This window comes from Triticum aestivum, chromosome 5B (genome assembly GCF_018294505.1).
Source record: "Triticum aestivum cultivar Chinese Spring chromosome 5B, IWGSC CS RefSeq v2.1, whole genome shotgun sequence".
In the NCBI taxonomy this organism is placed as follows: Eukaryota; Viridiplantae; Streptophyta; class Magnoliopsida; order Poales; family Poaceae; genus Triticum; species Triticum aestivum.
In genome coordinates, this window is record NC_057807.1 from 171,436,622 (window position 1) to 171,461,275 (window position 24,654).

At 47.3% G+C, this 24,654-nt stretch overlaps 1 long non-coding RNA gene across 1 annotated transcript; it reads left to right on the forward strand.

Annotated features, from left to right (window-relative positions):
• Positions 1–11,582: 11,582 nt before the first annotated feature.
• LOC123110934 (uncharacterized) lies at positions 11,583–16,713 on the forward strand. Its single transcript, XR_006453846.1, has 6 exons — positions 11,583–13,366; positions 13,452–13,551; positions 13,778–14,589; positions 14,715–14,896; positions 14,995–15,073; positions 16,111–16,713. It is a non-coding gene; the product is annotated as an uncharacterized lncRNA (long non-coding RNA).
• The last annotated feature ends 7,941 nt before the right edge of the window (positions 16,714–24,654 follow it).

Here is a 24,654-nt window from a genome sequence, read left to right on the forward strand (position 1 = left end):
ATCATTTGGATCAATGTGCACACGGTATCATATTTTCTCTTCAAGGCTCTTAGGATCTTGATGATGAATCTATCAGTCATCTCTTCACTTCCTAAGCCGGCAATCTCATTTTGTGATGAGAGCAAGCCTAGAGTACATTTCAGTGACACCTTCACCATCCTTCATTTTGAACTTGTCAAGCTGACTTTGAAGCACACCCAACTTGGATTCCTCGACGGACTCGGTACCTTCATGCATATCAATTAAAGTATCCCAAATTTCCTTTGCATTCTCAAGACGGCTGATTTTGTTGAATTCTTCGGGGCACAATCCATTGAAGAGGATATCGCAAGCTTGAGCATTGTATTGCAGCATTTTCAACTCTTCCACAGTTGCTTCGTGATTTGGTTCTCTCCCATCAAATAATTCACCTTGCAAACCAATACACACAATAGCCCAAATGGCAGGGTTATGTCCAAGAATATGCATTTTCATCTTATGCTTCCAACTAGCAAAATTAGTACCGTCAAAGTAAGGACCTCTACGGTTGTAATTTCCCTCGCTAGATGCCATACTCTCCTAGGTTGTGAAACTAAGGCTATGATCACCAAAGCTATGGAAATCAAGGCAAATTGGGACCAAAGCTCTCATACCACTTGTAGGGTCGAAAGTATGCCTAGAGGGGGGTGATTAGACTACTTGACCAAATAAAAATCTAGCCTTTTCCCAATTTTAAGTCTTAGCAGATTTTAGCAACTTAACACAAGTTAAGAAATCAACCTACACATGCAATTCTAAGAGTATACCAGCGGAATGTAAATCATTGCATATGAAGGTAAAAGGGAGGAGTTTGGAGGGAGCAGACGCAATGTAGATACGGAGATTTTTGGCATGGTTCCAATAGGTGGTGCTATCGTACATCCACGTTGATGGAGACTTCAACCCATGAAGGGTAACGGTCGCACGAGTCCACGGAGGACTCCACACACGAAGGGTCCACGAAGAAGCAACCTTGTCTATCCCACCACGGCAAATCGCCCATGAAGGACTTGCCACACTTGGGTAGATCTTCACGAAGTAGGTGATCTCCTTGCCCTTACAAACTCCTTGGTTCAACTCCACAATCTTGATGGAGGCTCCCAAGTGACACCTAACCAATCTACGAGACACCACTCTCCAAAAGGTAATAGATGGTGTGTTGATGATGAACTTCTTGCTCTTGTGCTTCAAATTATAGTCTCCCTGAGGGAGTCCTGGACTAGGGGGTGTCCGGATAGCCGAACTATCATCATCGGCCGGACTCCAAGACTATGAAGATACAAGATTGAAGACTTCGTCCCGTGTCCGGATGGGACTTTCCTTGGCGTGGAAGGCAAGCTTGGCGATACGGATATGTAGATCTCCTACCATTGTAACCAACTCTATGTAACCCTAGCCCTCTCCGGTGTGTATATAAACCGGAGGGTTTTAGTCCGTAGGACACAACAACAATCATACCATAGGCTAGCTTCTAGGGTTTAGCCTCCTTGATCTCGTGGTAGATCCACTCTTGTACTACCCATATCATCAATATCAATCAAGAAGCAGTAGGGTTTTACCTCCATCGAGAGGGCCCGAACCTGGGTAGAAACATCATGTCCCTTGTCTCCTGTTACCATCCGCCTAGACGCACAGTTCGGGACCCCCTACCCGAGATCTACCGGTTTTGACACCGACATTGGTGCTTTCATTGATAGTTCCTCTGTGCCGTCGCACATAGGCCCAATGGCTCCTTCGATCATCAACAACGATGCGGTCCAGGGTGAGACTTTTCTCCTCAGACAGATCTTCGTATTCGGCGGCTTTGCACTACGGGCCAATTCGCTTGGCCATCTGCAGCAGATTGAAAGCTACGCCCCTGGCCATCAGGTCAGATTTGGAAGTTTGAACTTCACGGCTGACATCCGCGGAGACTTGATCTTCGACGGATTCGAGCCACAGCCGAGTGCGCCGCACAGCCTCGATGGGCATGATTTAGCTCTGCTGCCGGACAGTGCCCTGGAGGCCGCACACGAGTCCACTCTGACCCTTAATTCGGAGCCGACTGCGCAGATCGAGGATGGGTGGCTAGACACCGCCTCGGGGGCTGCTACATCTACGGCGATGGAGCCGAATACCGACCTTGTACCTTATAAAGCTCGTGACTCTGAGGTGCCGGACTCCTCGCCAGACTCCGAACCTCCTGCGCCCTTACCAATCGAATCTGATTGGGCGCCGATCATGGAGTTCACCACTGCGGACATCTTTCAGCACTCGCCTTTCGGCGACATCCTGAATTCGCTAAAGTATCTCTCGTTATCAGGAGAGTCCTGGCCGGGTCATGGTTAGGACGGTTGGGATGCGGACGACGAAGAAATTCAAAGCCCACCCACCACCCACTTTGTAGCCACTGTCGACGATCTAACCGACATGCTAGACTACGACTCCGAAGACATCGACGGTATGGACGACGATGCCGGAGACGACCAAGAACAAACGCCTACTGGGCACTAGAAAGCCACCTCAACTCACGACGTATACATGGTGGATACACCAAAAGGAAGCGATAACGAGGAACAACGGGACGTGGCGAAGGATAATTCTCCCAAAAAACAACCAAAATGGCGACGAAAGCGCCGCCCGAAGTCCCGCCTCGATAACAACAGCACACATACTAACCCAGCCGTAGAGCAGGGTGAACCAGTGGACGACGAACATGCCACCAAGCAACCATCCGAATAGGATGAATTGGACGAGCAACCCACCCCCGGCGAAAACAACAGTCCAAACGATCTCACGCTGGACACTACAAGAAGTTTGAAGAACCTTCACAAAAGGCTCGTCGCCACTGCAAGAAGTTTGAAGAAGCAGAAGCGGAAGCTCAAAACAGCGGAAGACGTACTCAGAATGAGATGGAGCAAAGTACTCAAGACCGCAGATAAATACGGCGATAGTCATCAAGCAAAGGGCTACCCGAAGCGCAAGCTGTTGCCCGTATTTGACGAGGAGGCCGTAGAGCCCCCACAGTCAAAAAACAAAGAGGCCGCCTGGCCGGATAGACGACCAGCCGACAGGCTAAAAGCGGCAAGCGGCGCCGCACACAAGCTGGCACACGATCCACATAAGGATCCTCGCAAAAAGGATGGCCCGGTCAGGTCCATCTGTGGGCCAAAAAAAAGAAGACTCTAGGAAGCAACACAACACGCCGAGTGTTCGAAGATAACGGCACACCCAAATACAGGGGCGCCGCACACCCACTATGTTTCACCGATGAGGTACTGGATCATGAATTTCCAGCGGGATTCAAGCCCGTAAACATAGAGGCATACGACGGAACAACAGACCCCAGAGTCTGGATTGAGGATTATATCCTACACATACATATGGCTAGAGGAGACGATCTCCACGCCATAAAATACCTGCCCCTCAAGCTTAAAGCGCCAGCTCGGCATTGGCTCAAAAGCCTCCCAGAAAATACCATCGGAAGTTGGGAAGAGCTCGAGGATGTGTTTCGAGCAAATTTTCAGGGAACTTATGTCCGACCTCCGGACGCAGACGATTTAAGTCACATAACTCGATAGCCCGGAGAGTCAGCACGCAAATTCTGGAATAGGTTCCTCACCAAAAAGAACCAAATAGTCGACTGTCCGGACGCCGAAGCCTTAGCAGCCTTTAAACATAACGTCCGAGACGAATGGCTCGCCAGACACCTCGGCCAGGAAAAACCAAGAACAATGGCCGCACTAACAAGCCTCATGACCCGCTTTTGCGCGGGGGAAGATAACTGGCTGGCAAGATGCAGCACCAGCGACCCAAGTACATCCGAGGTCAGGGATGGAAATGGGAAATCACGACGCAGAAAAGATAAGCGCTGGAATAAGGAAAATGGCTCAAATAGCACGGCGGTCAACGCCGGGTTCAAAAGCTCTCGGCCGAATAACAAAACACTGCCTCTTAAGGACAACAGTGATGATCTATCCAACCTAAACAAAATCTTGGATAGGATATGTCAAATCCACAGTACCCCCGGGGAGCCTGCAAACCATACCCACAGAGATTGTTGGGTCTTCAAGCAGTCCGGCCGACTTAACGCCGAACACAAGGGGCTCGACACACCAAGCGAGGACGATGAAGAACCCCACAAGCAGAGCGCTGGAAAACAAAAGAACTTCCCACAAGAAGTCAAAACAGTGAATTCACTTCAAGTGATAGAAAGGAAAAATAGGGCGGCATCTACTAAAGTACGTGCCGCACGATCCACCCCAGCGGAATCCGGAGATTGGATGTCAAAACCAATTACTTTCGACCAACAGGACTACTCCAGAAGTATTCGAAACACAGGATGGACTGCTCTAATATTGGATCCTATAATCGACGGACTACAATTTACACAAGTCCTAATGGATGGCGGCAGTGATATAAACCTGCTATACCAGGACACCGTCCGCAGAATGGGGATAGACCCTACCAAAATTCGCCATAGCAGCACTTCCTTTAAGGGAGTGACGCCAGGCCCTTATGCCAATTGCACGGGCTCCTTACTACTAGAAGTTGTGTTCGGCTCATCCGACAACTTCCGTCACGAAAAGCTAATCTTCCATATCGCCCCATTTAAAAGTAGCCATCAAGCACTATTGGGACGTGAAGCTTTCACCCGCTTTAACGCAATACCGCATTACGCGTCTCTCACACTTAAAATGCCCGGTCCATGCGGTATCCTCTCATTAAAGGGAAACTTCAAGTGTTCCCCGACCGCGGAAGAACGTGAGACTGCCTTGACAGCCACACACTAATCCGGCCTTGCTGATCAAAGCCCCTATAACAGGTCATTCATACCCCGAACACGGTTAGGCTAGTTCGGTATCAATAAACAAGGGGCTTCCTAGCCGCGCACCCCTTTACAAGGGGCTGCATGAATGAAGAATGAGAGCCAATAAAGCTCAATTTTATTCATTTCTTAAATCATACTCGGTTTTAAATATATTTTCTGCACGATCCTTTTTCCAACTAAGTTCTTCTCTTTTACAGATGAACAACGTGCTACACCCGTCCAGGATACGGCACAACGGAGACACAGGCGCAGACGTGCAGCAGGGACCCGTTGCAAGGATTCTTTTCAGATTAAGACCCTGCATAAACATTTTGGCATCGAGGAGGAGGCTGGCGTTTTGGCATCGGCCGCGTCAGAAGATTTCGCGCGTACCCAGACACTAGGGGCTTAGGGCATCGTTCTGCCCGTTTTCATAAAGACCGAATACCTTAGGGAGTGTTCGGCGTCTCGAGTTAGGCCTTATATGCATCAGCTCCGAATCATGTCTTTGGTCAAATGTTGGGTTTGCCCAGCTCCTGTGTTTTGCTGCATTATGTTCCATATCATCGGCTAATGCCGCACCAGGAGAACTACTGCGATTGTGCCCCGGTTCGGCCGGGCGAGCACCTCAGTAGAGAAAGCCGAAAACTGACTGTCATGATATAGCGAGAGACTGGTCAACCACTCGATCGACTACCGAAATGTCAAGAATTCCTCCGCTTTGATGAAGGACCGTTTCCCGGTCAGGCACATACGCGCCCCGAATTCGGAGAGCGCGGTGCCCCTAGGGGCTATATCGTAGCCCCACCTTTGAACTCCTATGGCTAAGTGAAAGTGATAAAGCATTATAGTCCGGTTGCCTAGTTTGCTATGCTACCACCTCCTTCACAGGACCAAGACGTTGGATTAAGTGTGAAAATGCGCCCTTTTGCAAACACCCCCGCACCATGTCTGTGGGGGCTGAAGCCGAAGACTGCCATCTTTCAGGTTATATACACATATACATTAACGGCCGCACAGGAGATATTCCAATACTTGAATGCACAAGTATAAAAAGCACTTATATTATAAATATGGTTTTACAAATCATACATGTCATTTGAACATAACATTTACATTAACGGCCGCACAGGAGATATTCCAATACTTGAACGCACAAGTATAAAAAGCACTTATATTATAAATATGGTTTTACAAATCATACATGTCATTTGAACATAACGTTTTTCGAGCACTGCGACTCTATTAAACGAGCGCCCTGCAGGACTTCCTCAAAATAGTGCTCGGCGGGTAATCGGCTTCTGTCCGAATCCCGGGATGCAACATCGGTGGCGTCCATCTCTGCCCAGCATGTTTTGACATGGGCGAGAGCCATCCGTGCACCCTCTATGCATGCCGACCGCTTCTTCGCCTTAATATGTGGCGCCGCATCAAGGAATTGCTGCACTAAGCCAAAATAAGTCTTCGGCTTGGGCCTTTCCGGCCACTGATGAGCCACGGCATCCTTCATGGCAAGTCCAGACAACCTATTCAGCTCAGCCCACTCAGCCAACCGATCGGTTAATGGAAGTGGACGCTCCGGACTATGGAATTAAGACCAAAAAACTCTTCCATTTCGTGATCCTTTTGGCTCCAGAAGTGCACGATCGCGTCCGCCTCACTCGCCGCCAAATTCAGATAAGGATCCTCCGCACCCCACAACTGGCCTAACTGAGCATACTTCTGATCCGTGAACTTCCTACGCAACAGGAAGGGCTTTCCATCCGCAATGTCTCTGGCCTGACGCAACTCCTCCTTTATAGCCCTCATTGCAGAACGGGCATCCTTAACTAACACGGGATCCGGCGTGGTCTCCGGGAGGGGGGCCGGACACCGTATCAGTTTTGCTTGCGCTATCCACTACTGTTCAAAGGCTGGTTGGTTAAAAGGCAAATCCATGATATAAAAATGAACGGTATGTTCGGACACAGGACTACTTACTTGAGTATCCGGGCGATTGCAGCTTAGGCCGGCGTCCTCAGTCAAGTACGGACACATCTCTTGTGATCCGAAGAACAATTTATACATCTCCACGGGTGTCATACCCATGAAGTGTTGAAGAGCTCGAGGTCCCTCCGGATTGAATTCCCACAGACAGAGGGGGCGGTGTTTGCAGGGCAGAAGGCGCCGAATCAGCATAACCTGCATCACTACGATCAGATTGATCTCCCTCTCTTGGAGGTCTCGAATCCGGCCCTGCAATATTGGTACGTCCTTGGACGGCCCCTAGTCAAGCCCTTTATTGACCCATGACGCCAGCCGTTGTGGAGGGCCCGAGCGAAAGGCGGGTGGCGGCACCTGCCTGCTGCCCCTAGGAGCGGTGATATAGAACCACTCCTGTTGCCACAGGCCGAGCTCCTCTTGAAAAGAGCCCTCGGGCCATGGAGCATTGGCCCTCTTACTTATAACTGCCCCTCCGCACTCTGCCTGTCGCCCCTCGATCATCTTCGGGTCCACGTTGAAGGTCTTGAGCCACAAACCAAAGTGAGGGGTAGTGCGGAGGAAGGCTTCGTAGACGACAATAAATGATGAGATGTGGAGGATGGACTCCGGAGCCAAGTCATGGAATTCCAGCCCATAGTAAAACATGAGCCCTCTCACAAAGGGATCCATCAGGAATCCTAAACCCCAACGGAGGTGAGACACGAACACAACGCTCTCGCCGGGCTCGGGAGTGGGAATGACTTGCCCTTGGGCGGGCATCCTATGCGAAATCTCGTAGGTTAGGTACCAGGCTTCTCTCAGCTTTAGCACGTCCCCTTCCGTGATGGAGGAGGGCATCCACCGGCCCTGAAGGCCGGAGCCGGACATTGTCGAAGGTCCGAAGCGCCCGAATCTGGAGCCTTGGGTGTTGGAACTCAGGGCTAGGGGCGGATTCGATTGAGGATCGAAGAAAAGGAACAGGCCTTGGTCTCATTATAAAGGGGTAGAATGCCAAGAGTCGTCCCCGTGACCGTTTGGAACTCGCCTTCGATGGAGGGGGCGTGGCAACGGGCGCGGTTGGGTTACCCACGTCCGTATTGATGAGAATCCCGGAATAAGGGGGACACAATCTCTGCTTTGACAAGACGTGCCAAGGGAACCGCTTCGCTAAACGCGCTGAGGTGGGATAATAAAAACGATCCGAGTAAAGGCTTGGCCGTGGGTGACGTCACGCCACGAAATACGTCAGCAGATTGAACTTGTGTAAATATTATTCTCTCTACGGTGGTATGTGGAATTTATTTTGCAGAGCCGGACACTATCCTGGCGTTCACAATCTTCTATAAACTATTCGGAGGAGGAACCCGTCTTGCAATGCCGAAGACAATATGCGCGCCGGACTCGTCGTCATTGAAGCCTGGTTCAGGGCCTACTGAGGGAGTCCTGGACTAGGGGGTGTCCGGATAGCCGAACTATCATCATCGGCCGGACTCCAAGACTATGAAGATACAAGATTGAAGACTTCGTCCCGTGTCCGGATGGGACTTTCCTTGGTGTGGAAGGCAAGCTTGGCGATACGGATATGTATATCTCCTACCATTGTAACCGACTCTATGTAACCCTAGCCCTCTCCGGTGTCTATATAAACCGGAGGGTTTTAGTCCGTAGGACACAACAACAATCATACCATAGGCTAGCTTCTAGGGTTTAGCCTCCTTGATCTCGTGGTAGATCCACTCTTGTACTACCCATATCATCAATATCAATCAAGAAGGAGTAGGGTTTTACCTCCATCGAGAGGGCCTGAACCTGGGTAAAAACATCGTGTCCCTTGTCTCCTGTTACCATCCGCCTAGACGCACAGTTCGGGACCCCCTACCCGAGATCCGTCGGTTTTGACACCGACACTCCCCAACACTCAACTCTCTCTCACACAGATTTGGATATGGTGGAAAGATGATTTGAGTGGAAAGCAACTTGGGGAAGGCTAGAGATCAGGATTCTTATGGTTGGATTGGAATGTCTTGGTCTCAACACATGAGTAGGTGGTTCTCTCTCAGGGAATGAGAAGTGGAAGTGTAGGTATGTTTTGATGGCTCTCTCTCAAATGGAGAAGCGGGTGGAGGGGTATACATATCCTCCACACAAAATCTAACCGTTACACACAATTTACCAAACTCGGTGGGACCGAATAGTGAAACTTGATGAGACCGACCTTGTTCAAAATGTGAACGTTCGGCTTTTCGGTGGGACCGACAATACCAACTCGGTGAGACCGACGCGCTAGGGTTAGAGCAAAATCCCATCTCGGTGAGACCGATCACATGAACTCGGTGAGACCGATTTCAATAAGAAGCAAACAGAGACTTGGTCAAGCAAACTCGGTGGGACCGATCGCTCATTTCGGTGAGACCGAAATGTTACGAAACAGAAACAGAGAGTATGCACTGCCAACTCGGTGGGACTGATCGCTCATCTCTGTTAGACCGAAACGTTACCAAGGGAAATAGAGAGCTTGCAATCCCATCTTGGTGAGACCGAGATCCTTATTGGTGATACCGAACTGATTAGGGTTTCTGGCTATGGCTATGTCAAGTTAACTCGGTGGCGCCGGATAGATTAAATCGGTGGGGCCTGATAGATTAAATTGGTGGGGCCGAGTTTGGCTTTAGGTTTAGGACATATGTGGAAATGAGAAAGTGGTTGAGCACTTTTGGAGCATATCACTGAGCATATTGAGCAAGCAAGCCATTAAGCAACACCTCATCCCCTTTTAATTGTATTGGCTTTTCCTATGGACTCAATGTGATCTTTGATCACTAAAATGAAAATGTAGAGTCTTGAGCTTTTGCCAATATGTGTCCTTAGCATTTTGAGGGGTCCACATCTCTAGTCCATGCCATACTGATCATTTAACTTTCTGAAACATTAATCTTGAATGGATATTAGTTCAATGAGCTATATGTTGTTATGAATTACCAAAACCACCCGGGGATTAGTTGCACTTTCTGATGTGTTTGTCGAGATTCGATGAATTGTGGATTTATGATCAGCTTATCTATGAATATTATTTGAACCTTCTCTGAATTCTTATATGCATGATTTGATATCTTTGTATTTCTCTTCAAATTATAGGTTTGGTTTGTCCAACTAAATTGGTTTTTCTTGCAACGGGAGAGGTGCTTAGCTTTGCGTTCAATCTTGCGTGATTTCACCCAGTGACAAAGTAGGGGTAGCGAGACACGTATTGAATAGTTGCCATCTTGGATAAAAAGATGGGGTTTTCATCATATTGCTCGAGTTAATTCAACTACATCATGTCATCTTACTTAGGGCGTTACTCTATTCTTTATGAACTTAATACTGTAGGTGCATGGTGGATAGCGGTCGATGTGTGGAGTAATAGTAGTAGACGCATGCAGGAGTCGGTCTACTTGATACGGACGTGATGCCTATATGGATAATCATTGCCTTGGATATCGTCATAACTTTGCGCTTTTCTATCAACTTCTCGACAGTAATTTGTTCACCCAGCATATTTTTTGCCTTCAATAGAGAAGCCTCTAGTGAAACCTATGGCCCCTGGGTATATTTTCCATCATACTTATTTCTGATCTACTATTTTGCTATCTTTTATCAAATCTATAAACCAAAAAAACCCAAAATATTTAGTTATTTTTTATTTAGTTTTATCTATCTCTATCAGATCTCACCTTTGTAAGTGTCAGGACCCCGATCCTAAGGCACACCGATCTAGCATGTAACACATCATATCACTTTTCGGCCTCATGCACGGTATTCCCACGGGTGCGACCATACCTGGCACGGGACCGTTTGTGCCTTTTGGCTCACGTATATGATAGTGCCGCTAGCATCCATATGACAAAGAACCCGGGCCAACATGACTAGTCATAAACCCAAGGTGGCGCTAACTTACAGGGACAGGCATACATGACCCAGCAACGAACGGGTCGATCATCAACGTATGAACCCAAGTCGTAGCAAGCTACAGGGATTTAAAGAAACAACATGTGACATTTCCCCGAAGGGACAGACACAGGAATGAAGAAGGACACATGCCGGCCAGCCTAAGTGTTCCGGAGCAGTAGCAAGCTGCCATGGATATGTGGAAGCAGTAGGAGACATTTCCCGGTAAGAGAGGCTGCCAAGAATAAACAACTAGGTTGTCGGATCCCACACAAACCAAGCATTTCAATAATCATACACACAATATGCTCGATATGTGCAAATATAACGTGGCATCACAGCATGACTCTACAACTCAAAGTATTTATTCATTAGGATCCAAGGAGCCAAGTATTACAATCATGGGTATCATGACCCTACATTCAGAGAATACAAGTCAAGCACATGCAGAAGCTTAACATGTCTGAGTGCAGACATCTACAAATAAAAAGGGTTGTGAAGTGTAATTATCTACAAGACCCTCCAGAAGGCACTAGATCGTAGCTGAGGTAACAAGCTAAACGCAAAAACATAAATTAAGCAAACATTAGTACAAATGTACCCAGCAAGACTTACATCAAGACTAGCTACATATGCATCATCTATTATATATAAAAAGTAATTAATGAGCAAACTAGAAATTAGAGAAATACTCTAGAAAATCACTCAATAATTAGAAACATCCGACCTTTAATTTAACAGACCAAATAACCACAACCTGTAGATTAGAGTTGATAGAATTACCCACCTATGCCATTTACTAATTTTCACTGGGCCTTTTCTATTGATTTATTCCATGTAAAAAAGGTTTCCCAGGTAATCGTCAAATCACGTCTGCGGGGCACTCGGTAAACAACGTCTTTGCGGAGCTTACAGAGAGTCAAACTCAAGTCCCCGAGCTAGGGTTCCCCCCTCGCTCCACCGCCGCCGCCGGCCCCTTCCCCTCCCCTCCCGCGCCTCCGGCGGCCGGCCGCGCGCGCCGCCCCGCGCCCTGCCTCCCTCCTCCCTCCTGGCCGCCCCCCGCGTCGCCTCCCCGAGCGAGGCGACCGGGGGCTCATCTCCCCGCCCCCAGCGCCCCCCTCCCGTTCCCCGCCTCCCGCCGCCGCCGTCCTGCGCCACCGGGCCCTACCCGCGTGGTGTTGACGGCGGCGGCGGCCGTTCCTTCCCCGCGCGCAGTGCCACGGCTCGGGTGGTGCGTCCCGCGGCGGTGCTCCTCGGTCAGCGGTGCTTCCGGCAGCGGCGGCTGCTCCTGGCGGCGCTACTTCGGGTGGCCTAGAGGCGCTGGCGCAGCCACTTTGCGGCACGCTGACGCGATGGATGGTGGCGGCGCCCTCCCGGCCCAGATCTGGGCCCTTTTGGGCCCCATCTGGGTCTGGGCGGGCCTGTCTCGGTCGCGCTTGCGGCGGCTCCGGCAGGGCCGGTGGTGGTGCGGCTCGTGCGGGGGGTGGTGGAGTCGGCGGCACGTCTACTGCAGCTCGGCGACGGGTGCTTCACGAGCCCCTTTTGGGCTCGGCCGGGCCTCGAGGGCCTGGTACGCTCCCCTTGCCGCGTCCGGTCGGTGACCGCCGATGGCGGTGGAGGTTGTCTCCTCCGGCGTGGTTGCTCTCGCTGCCGTTCTTCGTTCCCGGCTACTCCCTCTCGCTCTCGTCGGTCTCGCTTCGATGACCACGGTGAGGCGGCGGTGATGATGGCAAGGCCGTGGTGGCGCACGTTCGTGGGTGGCTTGTCTGGTGGAGCGCGTCGGACTGTTCGGGGTTGTGGGTGTTGGCGGATGGGAGAAATCCGAGCCGGCTTGCCGGCACCGACGCGGTGACGCCCATGGGCGCCATCCTTCCTTCCTGAAGGGCGTCGGATCTTCCCCTTCCCCACGCCCCTCCGCGTACCGGAGGAAACCCTAGGACCTGTCCGGGCAGCAGCGTCGTCATCGTCGTGTTCCTTCCTGAAGGTGCTGCTTGGTATGCGGAGGTTCGAGGTGCCTGGAGCGAGGTGTGGTACATCTCCGGTGGGCGCAACGGTTTTGGGTTATCTTCGTTTTCGTCGATCCGATGCTGTTGACGTTAGTTTCTCTCTTCTTTCTCTTTTGTTTCTTTTGGGCATGCTTGTGCTGTTTGCCCCAGCATTGAACTCTTGGTTGTATCGGGCGGTTGCTATATCTATATAGCGGGGCGAAAGCCTTTTTCTCAAAAAGGTTTCCCATAACTCTGCTCAATCCCCTTAGCTTTCTTTACCCTAAAAAAAGTTACCCATCCTGAGTCCTCACGTCGCCGCCGCATCTGCCTGGAGATCACCTCGATCCTTCTCATGGAGCAAGCTGATCCTCTCCTCCCCTACATGATGACTACACCATCATGGAAACTTCTCAGATTTAGATGGAGATCATAAATACATGATCTTGCTGGAGCCGCTCCTTCCATACATGGCTAGCTGCACCGTCGGGGCGGCCGACATGATCCAGCGGACATGATGATCCACGGAGATCAAGATGCTATGTAAATATACCCATCATGATGGCCGGCGATTCCCCTTGGATGAACGACTGGGGTGATCTAGCTGATGTGAAGATCCACACATAGCAAGATGTATATATGTTTGGCCAGCGGCAGAAGGTTCCTTGATTCTTTACACCATCAGGTCCTGACGCTCTCCCTCCCTCTCCTTGATTCTTTACACCATCAGGTCCTGACGCTCTCCCTCCCTCTAATTATGAATAATGCAGACAAATCAGATCAAGTCCTTTGTGGAGGTCTGCAACATCAGATAAACAGATATTGCACACGCCCAGGTGATCTAGCTAGGCACCGGTAACTACATAAAAGGTACCATCTATTTCTCCATAAATTACAGCATATGGTCTATAGATTGTTATATATTTTGATCTTTTTCTTCTTTTGTATCACACTTAGTAGGCCTGAACAGTGACATAAGACGATGTCTGTAGTATGTCTGATGCAATTATTTGATACACCTTCTTTTAGAGGTATTGTGTGAACGGAAGATCATGCTTATGTATTCATCCTTGCTCCGCCTACTCTTTGGTTTCAGGTGAACATTGCAGCTGTATCACAACTTGATCTTGATTAGGTCGGGAAACTTTTCCGTGGAAATCGTGGGTAAACAGAACTACAAAAGCTTGGCGGTAGAGAAATAATAGAACGACTTCCCTCTCATGCTTGGACTATGAGGTCATGTGTGCAGACTGCTAGAAAGTTGGAGAAATTTACATTTAGCAGGAAGAAGGTGAAGTGCATATACCTTCCTATGTACCTACACAAGCCCTGTGGTATGTACTTCAGATGGTAGTATATTTCATTATTTTATGTTTATGCTGACTTAATTTGTGTTTATTCCTATGTAGTCTATTATTCAGAAGTTCAATGATTTATACCAATCTTATGGACAGAATGATTTTTAATATTAATGCCACTGTCATTTGAAGCTTGATACTTTGTATGCACTCTAATCTTCAGAAGTTGAGGTTCATCTGCAGCTTATACTTAGTTAGATCTACGGGCTTCTATGTGTAAATTCTGGGGGAAAAAGAATTCGGAAAGCTTGGAGCTGGAGCGCGTAGCGTGTTTTTCTTGGTGTGACGTACATGGACAGGTTGCTGAAGAAGATCAAAAGGGAAATTTCACATGGGCGAGCAAGCAGTTCGGTGTTGGTGGTCGGCCATGGTCATTTAATATCCTAGAGAAGACGGTTTCGTCGCCCTCAACGTACAGAAGAAAACGACATGAAGTTGTGGTTTTGGCATGATCGCCAATGAAACTCCTTGAGTGCATTCTTACTGGCTGCAACGTGCTCCTCGAAAATGGATAGTTAACGGCAGGTTGATGCATGCCTAGCCACAACTGGTACTGTAAATCAATGGCTCGATTACGATTTTTCCTTAACCATCACATGTCAATATATTTATAGGTGATTACTATTTTAGTATATGTTCACACCTACAAGATGATGCTAATTAAGTTCAACACAGGCAAAGCTGCCATCGTCGTTAGCAGGGCAGCAAAGTTCTTGTGGCATCGAGACTGTAAAGAAATGAACCAAACGTTGAGACCAGATGCAGCCGGTTAATAATTTATCATGGTTTTTGATTATGTGATCTGACAAGATGTTCGAAATGCTATTTCCGCAAATGTACTGTTGTATGCTTAACTGGTAAACTTTTTAATTTAGCTCTCTTATCTTCAGTTTTTAGAGTCAAATTTGTATTATTTTTGATATACTTATGATTATGCATATTCAATTTCTTTCAGTCAATGGTGTTATGTCTCAGGGAAGGGATGGATAACTTGAAGGACAAGTTTGCTGAAAAGTTTGTAACTTATTTCCAAGGTACTCAACCATAACTCTGCATGAATCCCCATTTTCTTGCTGACATAGCCATACAAAATTAGAAACTTTAATGTCCTTGATAGTATTGCTTCTAGAAAAATTATTTTAATATTGCATGTAAATAGCTATAATTTCATATATATTCCTATATATACCAAGTTTGCAAATTAATGATACACACATCTACAAGTCGTAAGTAAATGTGTTATATGAAAAAAGAGAAATAAGCTACAAATTACCACAAACTTAATGAGAAACATGCAAACTTTTATTTTATTAGATAAAATGATGTAGATATTAGATAATAATTTATGTAGAGAAATTACCCACCATTGCCATTACATAATTATAATGTAAAAAAAGGTATTGGTCCTGCCTTTTTCGTTTTTCTTATCTCCACCAACAGTACGTTGCTTGCATCATGGGATCCTAACAAAAAAAACTTTTATTTTCTCCACCTTCCATGACTCATGGGATCTTAATTAGAAAACACTACATCAGATGCGGCCTAGCATGTACTCCCTCCGTTCCTAAATATTTGTCTTTCTAAATATTTCAAATGACTACTACATACGGATGTATGTAGACATATTTTAGAGTGTAGATTCACTCATTTTGCTCCATATGTAGTCACTTATTGAAATGCCTAGAAAGACAAGTATTTAGGAACGGAGGGAGTATTATGTACGCATGCATTCTCCACCACGTGGACCTTGCTTGCGTCATGGGATCCTAAAATAACATGCAGCACAAGCTAGCCTGGCTTGCTATATATACAACGCATGTACTGATCGAAAAAAATAAGCAAATTAACACAAAAATTAAAATCATCTAACCATTGATATGATGGATACTTATATTTCAATAAAAACTAACTGATCCGATTCAACCTTTTTTTTGAGAAGATACCAGATCTAACTTATAGGAGAGCCACTACATGGTGGTATCGACTGTGTACCAGCTAAGAAGTCGCATGGATGTGATGAGTTTCTAGATTTCTTCTCATGGACTAACATTGACTATGCCCCTTCGGTCAGACAAAGGAAGTGCAGGAAGCCTGGAACACACATGTTAAGGGAAACTGTTGACGGCACATGTGATGTGACCTTCATCACCATCGGATCTTGGAGTGGGTGTTATATGTCTTCATTGTTGACTATCTTCAGCAGGGTCATGTTGATGTTATAGGAGAAGGCATGGAACTCCATTGCCATCAACTTGCATTAGTGCGACAACCGTACTGTTCTTAGCAGCCAGTTCCATACGGAGATTTGCGAAGGAGGGCAGTTGGAGCCTTGAAGTACAACAACAAGCTAGTAGGGGTGTCATTCCAGGACTCCTCTTTGTTGGAAACACCGTGAGTTGTATCGGGGAGAAAAGGGAGAAACGAAATTAAGAGGAAAAAGAGAGGGCACACCATGAGCCCTTGGCTAAAAGTTTGTGTGTGTGCGTTCGTATGATTTTGATGTGGTCGTTCGTGTGGACGAATTCCAACACTCTTGGACGCTTGGTATCCTTGGCTCTGTGTGCAAGGACGTTGACTAGGATGTATTGATGCATGGGTACACGAGAAAGATTGGTGAAGCAATCTTATTTGCAGAAAACGTACATGTTGTCTTATATGTGTTATTTTCTTATTATGCAACCATCATTAAGTATATCTATATTTGATTGGGAAAAGTATATCATGGTAGTTGGAGGATAAGTATGATATTTTGCCTAAAGCAAAATTATAGCCGAATCTTTTTTTTTTGCAGGGGAATGATAACTGAATCTATATATTCATGCCTGTCGACAAAAAGACTTCAATCTTCTTTGCTTTTACTTACAATTATTAGAGGTTCTAACTAATTACAATCTGGCAATGCACAGAGTTTCAGATCCTTACCACAAGAGACATGTCACTTCTTACAAGATAGGAAAAACAATGCTTGCACAAAGTTCGAAATGCTATTGTCCGCCAATGTATTGTTGTATGGAAAATTGCTGAACTTTTCTATTCTGCATCTTCAGTTTGCATAGTCAAGTTTGTAATATTTGTGATATACATATGATTATGCATATTCAATTTTTTTAGTCAATGGTGTTATGTTTCAGTGAAGGGATGGATAACTTCAAGGGAAAATTTGCTGAAAAGTTTCTAACTAATTACCAAGGAACTCAACCATAACATTGCATGAATCGATATTTTCTTGCTGATGTAGACATACAAACTTAGAAAATTCAATGTCTTTGATAGTATTGCTACTAGAAAATTGTTTTAATATTGCATGTAAATGGGTATAATTTCATATATATATTCCTATATCTACAAAACATGCAGATTATTGGTACACACATCTACAAGTCGTAAGTAAAGGTGTCATTTTTAGACAGTCCTTAAGAAATTTATATATGCCTATATGGAACCATTAACACCTGCTTATTACGTGATTATAGAAAAATATTCTTAAAATGGAGAACCACGCTAGATCACCATTAAACAAGATAAACATAAATTGTGCAACGGGTTTGATCATAACAGTTGGTGAAAGAATGCATGGCATGTAGGTACAAGATTCATTTGAAACATAAATATTCAAATGTCAACAAGGAAACCAAAGGTATCTAAGATGTTATTTTGTTTGCAAAAGGATTTTTTTTATATTTGTAAAATCCTAGCCCGCGCATCGAGCGGGCCACTTTGCTAGTCATCAACAAAGGGATGGTGGGGTTTAACTGCAACAAGCCAGCTTTGACTCGGTGGCTATCCTAAACTACGACTGCAAGCAACTCTTTTGAGGTGGCGCACTCGAGTCCACATATTCACCATATCAATACACCACTATGGATCTGCTCCCGTCTTCCTACGAGAACGCCATCCATATCACTCACACTTATCTTGCGCATTTTAGAGTATTCACTTTCACTTGTCTATAAACTGTATAGGCAACCCAGAGGTCCTTTACCGCGGACGCGGCTATTCGAATATATCATTTATAACCCTGCAGGGGTGTACTTCTTCACACATGTTTCCACCACTTAGCTTCTGCACACGACATGTGCTTGGCAGACTTCAAGCGAAAGCCGACGTGGGTGTAGACCACGACCTGACTAACCACAGAAGTCTCTAGTCCAGGTTTATCGCCTATTCAGGTTCCATTCGTAGGGTGTTCGACCGAGGTTTCCACATATGGCCCCGAACGATGTGTAAAGGGTTCAGAGACACCAAACGGGCGCCCGGCATACCTGGCCACGTGCCTACCGCATCACAGCCCACCCCTCGGGTCAGCGCTGCGCACGACCTCCAGCAAACTACAAACACCAGAAACTACTTGCAACTCCTGGAGAGAGGACAGGGGCGGTTAATAAGTTGAGCGGGGTCATATTTTAGGGTCCAACATGTGGTAGTAGCTGTTCATGGATCACAAACACAGAAATCAGTTCCTGAGGACGGTTTCAATGAGACAACCCACCATGTACTCCTATATGGCCTCTCACCGATACCTTTACCAAATCGTGTTCACACACTTAGCTCTCAACAGTAGGATATGTTCACAACTTTCCAATTCATCCCCGATGAATCAGACCTAGCACAACTCTAAGCATAGCAGGCATGACAAACAAGCATGGATGAGTAGGCACATCAAGGCTCAAACAACTCCCACTCATGCTAGTGGGTTTCATCTAATTACTGTGGAATGACAGGTCATGCAGAGGAAAAGGGGGTTCAAGTATCGCAGCAAGTAACAGATGAATCGTTGTTGTCCTAATGCAGTAAAGAGAGCGGGAGTGAGAGAGTGGGATTGTATCGGAATGAACAAGGGGTTTTTGCTTGCCTGGCACTTCTGAAGATAGTATAGTTCTTCGTCGGTGTTATCGAACTCATCGTCGAAACCACAGGGCCATCATCTCATCGGTAACCTCCTCTGTGTGGACCCAAGCGGTGTCACTGATGCCCGAATACATCCACATCGAGTGATCATGGGCCTGGAGCGGCTGGATGCATCGACTAAGAAACACTTCTAGTAAATCCATGCCAGTCACACCCTGACGGACCAACTGGACTACCCGCTCGACTAGCATGTTCGTCTCTACTTTCTCCGCTGCAGACACGGTCAGTGAAGAAGGATGCTGGACGCGATCTAGGGTAAAAGGTAGGAAGACCGGTTGACTGACCGGGGGTCAGAATGTCTTGGCAATAAAACAAGGTTGACTGCCACCCTCTAACCGACTCGGGAAGTGTCATAGGAGGAAAAGTGCTCCTCTTCCTCATCTGAATCCCTAAACCCCCGCACATCTGAATCACGTGCGTCCTCTCGTTAGTCGGATTTGCCTTCTTCATCGACTGAGAACGAAAAGTGAAGATATGTTTGAAAAGACCCCAGTGTGGTCTACAACCTAAGAAGTTTTCACACATAGAAACGAATGCGGAGAGGTATGTGATGGTGTTGGGAGAGAAGTGGTGAAGCTGAGCACCAAAATAGTTCAAAAAACCGCGGAAGAAAGGATGTGTGGGCAGGGAGAAACCACAGTCGACGTGAGTTGCTAGGAGGACGCACTCACCCGCCCGCGGCTGAGGCTCGATCTCGTCCCCCGGCAGCCTCCAAGTCCCGTCGGCCATCAAACCCGCGGCAGACAGATCCTCCAGATCCACTTGCCAGAGCATGGATTGAATCCAGTCCCCTAGATCCAACCAGGCGGCAACTCAGACCTCGACAACGATCCCCGAATCGTTTTCTTGCCCTTCGCTATCATTATCGCTTTCTTCACACGCTCCAGTGCCGCCATCTTGTCCTTCACCATAGTGGCGGACTGCGCACGGGTGGAGCAACAGTGTTGAGGAAAAAAGAGGACGCGGTGGAGAAGCAGAGGAAGGAGAAGGGAATAGGAGCGCATTGTGCAAATGCATTGGCCTCGACGCTTTTTATGGGCCTACTTCCGAGTGGCTGACGCGTGGGCCCAAGCGATCCTGTCAAATCCCGCAACAGTCGCACAACGGATACGTGGCGGAAAAGGTGGCGCAGAAATCAAGGCACCCATGTCTATCCGTCCTGTTTACTGCGGCGCATAAGTTCACTCGAGATCCGGGAACCGCAGTAACCAATCGCAGTAACCAATCGCACCAAAGATTTCGCACCATATCAACACTCGAAGGTTGCCATCATAAGTTCACTCGACCACCTATGAATCGATCAGGGCGACTGAAATGAAGTTGAAGTTTCAGCATGGACCTCGAACTCAGTATGAATGCTTATGAAGCACAAGAGTCAAGGCAGGTTCAACTTCAACTCTCTTTTCACTCGGAACTCAATCCATTTGAGGGCTAATGACGATGCCATATACCTAGGTTAGGGTCATGGACCTGACCTATACGCCCTACCCAAGGTCACTACCCTAGAAGCAAGGACATTCAAAGTATAGCAGGAAGTATGGATTGAAGCCATCGAGTGCAATCCACTCAACCAGTCATCTCACTCGGATACCCCCAATTTCACTCGACCTGGATGAAGTCATTCGACCATACAAGAAACCACTCGGAGTACAGAAGATCTAGAGTCACTCAGGATGGCAACGGTCAGGCATTCACTCTGTAGTCTTAAAGATCAATAATAGCACTTTATAGCTGGCGTTACCAGTAATGCCCTACCTTAATGTACATTGAACCCATGTAACGGATGATGGCTAGGTTCCTGGCACACTCTATATAAGCCAGCCCCCTCCTCTGGGACAAGGGTTCGCACCCCTTGTAACACACGCCCATATTCCAGTCGACCGCCTCAGGGCACCGAGACATAGGGATTTTACCTCCTCCAAGAGGGGCCTAAACTCGTGTGTACAATCTCGCCGTAGCTAGGGCCTTGCCTCCTCATACGTACCCCCTACTCTTACTTTTAGACTTAGTACCACGACAATGACCGCTGTTGAGTGCCATCGCCCCTTCTGAGGGGTGCTTCTTATGCGCCCCGGCGTTATGACGACAGGCGCCCCTATGGCAACGAGCGGAGAGAGCCAGTCGGCCTCCAAGAGTCTAAATTCGACGGGAGGTCACTCCTCGTACAAGGCCTGGTTGATAGAGGCAGAGCTCACCGGGAGGGCTTGGATGGAGATCGTCTGAGTGGAAGTGGTGTGTTTGTCTCCGGACCAGAGTGTTTCAGCAGGGCCAAACGAGCTACAGAGATACCACCCAACTTCAGGTTGACCACATGAGTGAACAAGTTCACTGGTGAGTCAAATCCAGACACATGGTTGGAAGATTATCGAGTGGCTGTGCAGATTGGCGGAGGAAATGATTATGTTGCCATGAAACATTTGCCCTTGATGCTAGAAGGTGTTGGGGAACGTAGCAGAAATTCAAAATTTTCTACGCATCACCAAGATCAATCTATGGAGTAATCTAGCAACGAGGGAAAGGATAGTGCATCTACATACCCTTGTAGATCGCTAAGCGGAAGCGTTTCAAGAACGCGGATGATGGATTCGTACTCGCGGCGATTCAAATCGCGGAAGATCCGATCTAGTGCCGAACGGACGGCGCCTCTGCGTTCAACACACGTACAGCCTGGGGACGTCTCCTCCTTCTTGATCCAGCAAGGGGAGAGGAGAAGTTGAGGGAGAACTCCGACAGCACGACGTCATGGTGGTGGTGGAGCTCGTGGTTCTCCAGCAGGGCTTCGCCAAGCACTACGGAGGAGGAGGAGGTGTTGGAGGAGGGAGAGGGCTGCGCCAAGGGAAGGGTGTGCGGCCTCCCTCTCTCTCCCTCACTATATATAGGGGTAAGGGGGGTGGAGGAGGTGCCCTAGGTTTCCTTAGGGGAGGGGCGGCGGCCACAGGGGAAACCCTAGATGGGTTTGGGCGCCCCCACCCCCTAGGAAACTTGCCCCCCAAGCTGGGAAGGGGGCTGCCCTAGGGGAGGCGCCCCCACCTCTCGTGGTTACGTGAGAGGGGCTGGGAGGTGTGCACCACCCCTTAGTGGGCTGTTTGCCCCTTCCCCTTTGGCCCATGAGGCCCTCCAACACTTGCCGAGGCTCGCGAAACACCTTTCGGTCATACTGGCCATAGCCTGGTACCCCCGGAACACTTCCATACTCCAATACCCTTCGTCCAATATATCAATCTTCACCGCTGGACCATTCCGGAACTCCTCATGATGTCCGGGATGACATCCGGGACTCCGAACAACCTTCGGTAACCACATACTATTTCCCATAACAACTCTAGCGTCACCGAACCTTAAGTGTGTAGACCCTACGGGTTCGGGAATCATGCAGGCATGACCGAGACAACTCTCTAGCCAATAACCAACATCAGGATCTGGATACCCACGTTGGCTCCCACATGTTCCATGATGATCTCATCGGATGAACCACGATGTCAAGGATTCAAGCAATCCCGTATACAATTCCCTTTGTCAACCGGTATAGTACTTGCCCGAGATTCGATCATCGGTATCCCGATACCTTGTTCAATCTCGTTACCGGCAAGTCTCTTTACTCGTTCCGTAACACATCATCCCGTGATCAACCCCTTGGTCACATTGTGCACATTATGATGATGTCCTACCGAGTGGGCCCAGAGATACCTCTCCGTCACACGGAGTGACAAATCCCAGTCTCGATTCATGCCAACCCAACAGACACTTTCGGAGATACCCATAGTTTACCTTTATAGCCACCTAGTTACGTTGTGACGTTTGGTACACCCAAGTCATTCCTACGGTATCCGAGGGTTGCACAATCTCATGGTCTAAGGAAATGATACTTGACATTAGAAAAGCTTTAGCATACGAACTACATGATCTTTGTGCTAGGCTTACGATTGGGTCTTGTCCATCACATCATTCTCCTAATGATGTGATCCCGTTATCAACGACATCCAATGTCCATGGTCAGGAAACCGTAACCATCTATTGATCAATGAGCTAGTCAACTAGAGGCTTACTAGGGACATGGTGTTGTCTATGTATCCACACATGTATCTGAGTTTCCTATCAATACAATTATAGCATGGATAATAAACTATTATCATGAACAAGGAAATATAATAATAATAACTAATTTATTATTGCCTCTAGGGCATATTTCCAACAGTCTCCCACTTGCACTAGAGTCAATAATCTAGTTCACATCGTTATGTGATTAACACTCATAGGTCACATCGGCATGTGACCAACATCCAAAGAGTTTACTAGTGTCACTAAACTAGTTCACATCATCATGTGATTAAGACTCAATGAGTTCTGGGGTTTGATCATGTTTTGCTTGTGAGAGAGGTTTTAGTCAACGGGTCTGCAACATTGAGATCCGTATGTACTTCGCAAATCTCTAGCTCATGTTGTAAATGCTGCTTCCACGCTCCACTTGGAGCTATTCCAAATGGTTGCTCCACTATACGTATCCGGTTTGCTACTCAGAGTCATTCGGATAGGTGTTAAAGCTTTCATCGACGTAACCCTTTACGCCGAACTCTTTATCACCTCCATAATCAAGAAACATGTTCTTATTACTCCAAGGACAATTTTGACCGCTATCTGGTGATCCACTCCTTGATCACCTTTGTACCCTCTTGCCAGACATGTGGCAAGGCACACATCAGGTGCGGTACACAACATAGCATACTATGGATCCTACGTCTAAGCATAGGGGACGACCTTTGTCCTTTCTCTCTCTTCTGTCGTGGTCGAGCTTTAAGTCTTAACTTCACACCTTACAACTCAGGCAAGAACTCCTTCTTTGACTGATCCATCTTGAACACCTTCAAGATCATGTCAAGGTATGTGCTCATTTGAAAGTACTATTAAGCATTTTGATCTATCTCATTGATCTTGATTCTTATTATTCAAGTAGCCTAATCCAGGTTTTCCATTGAAAAACACTTTTCAAATAACCCTATATGCTTTCTAGAAATTCTACATCATTTCTAATCAACAATATGTTTACAACATATACTTATCAGAAATTCTATAGTGCTCCCACTCACTTCTTTGGAAATACAAGTTTCTTATAAACTTTGTACGAACCCAAAATCTTTGATCATACCATCAAAGCGCATATTCTGACTCCGAGATGCTTGCTCTAGTCTATGGAAGGATCGCTGGAGCTAGCATACCTTTTAGCATCCTTAGGATCGACAAAACCTTTCTGATTGTGTCACATACAACCTTTCCTTATGAAAACTGGTAAGGAAACTCGTTTTGACATCCATCTGCCAGATTTCATAAATGCAGCTAATGCTAACATGATTCCGACGGACTTAAGCATCGCTACAGATGAGAAAATCTCATCGTAGTCAACTCCTTGAACTTGTGAAAAACTCTTCGCCACAAGTCGAGCTTCATAGACAGTGACATTACCGTCCACGTCCATCATCTTCTTGAAGATCCATTTATCTCAATGGCTTGCTGATCATCGGGCAAGTCCACCAAAGTCCACGCTTTGTTCTGATACATGGATCCTATCTCGGATTTCAGGGCTTCTAACCATTTGTCGAAATATGGGCCCACCATCGCTTCTCCATAGCTCTTAGGTTCATTGTTGTCCAGCAACATGACCTTCAAGACAGGATTACTGTACCACTCTGAAGTAGTACGCATCCTTGTCACC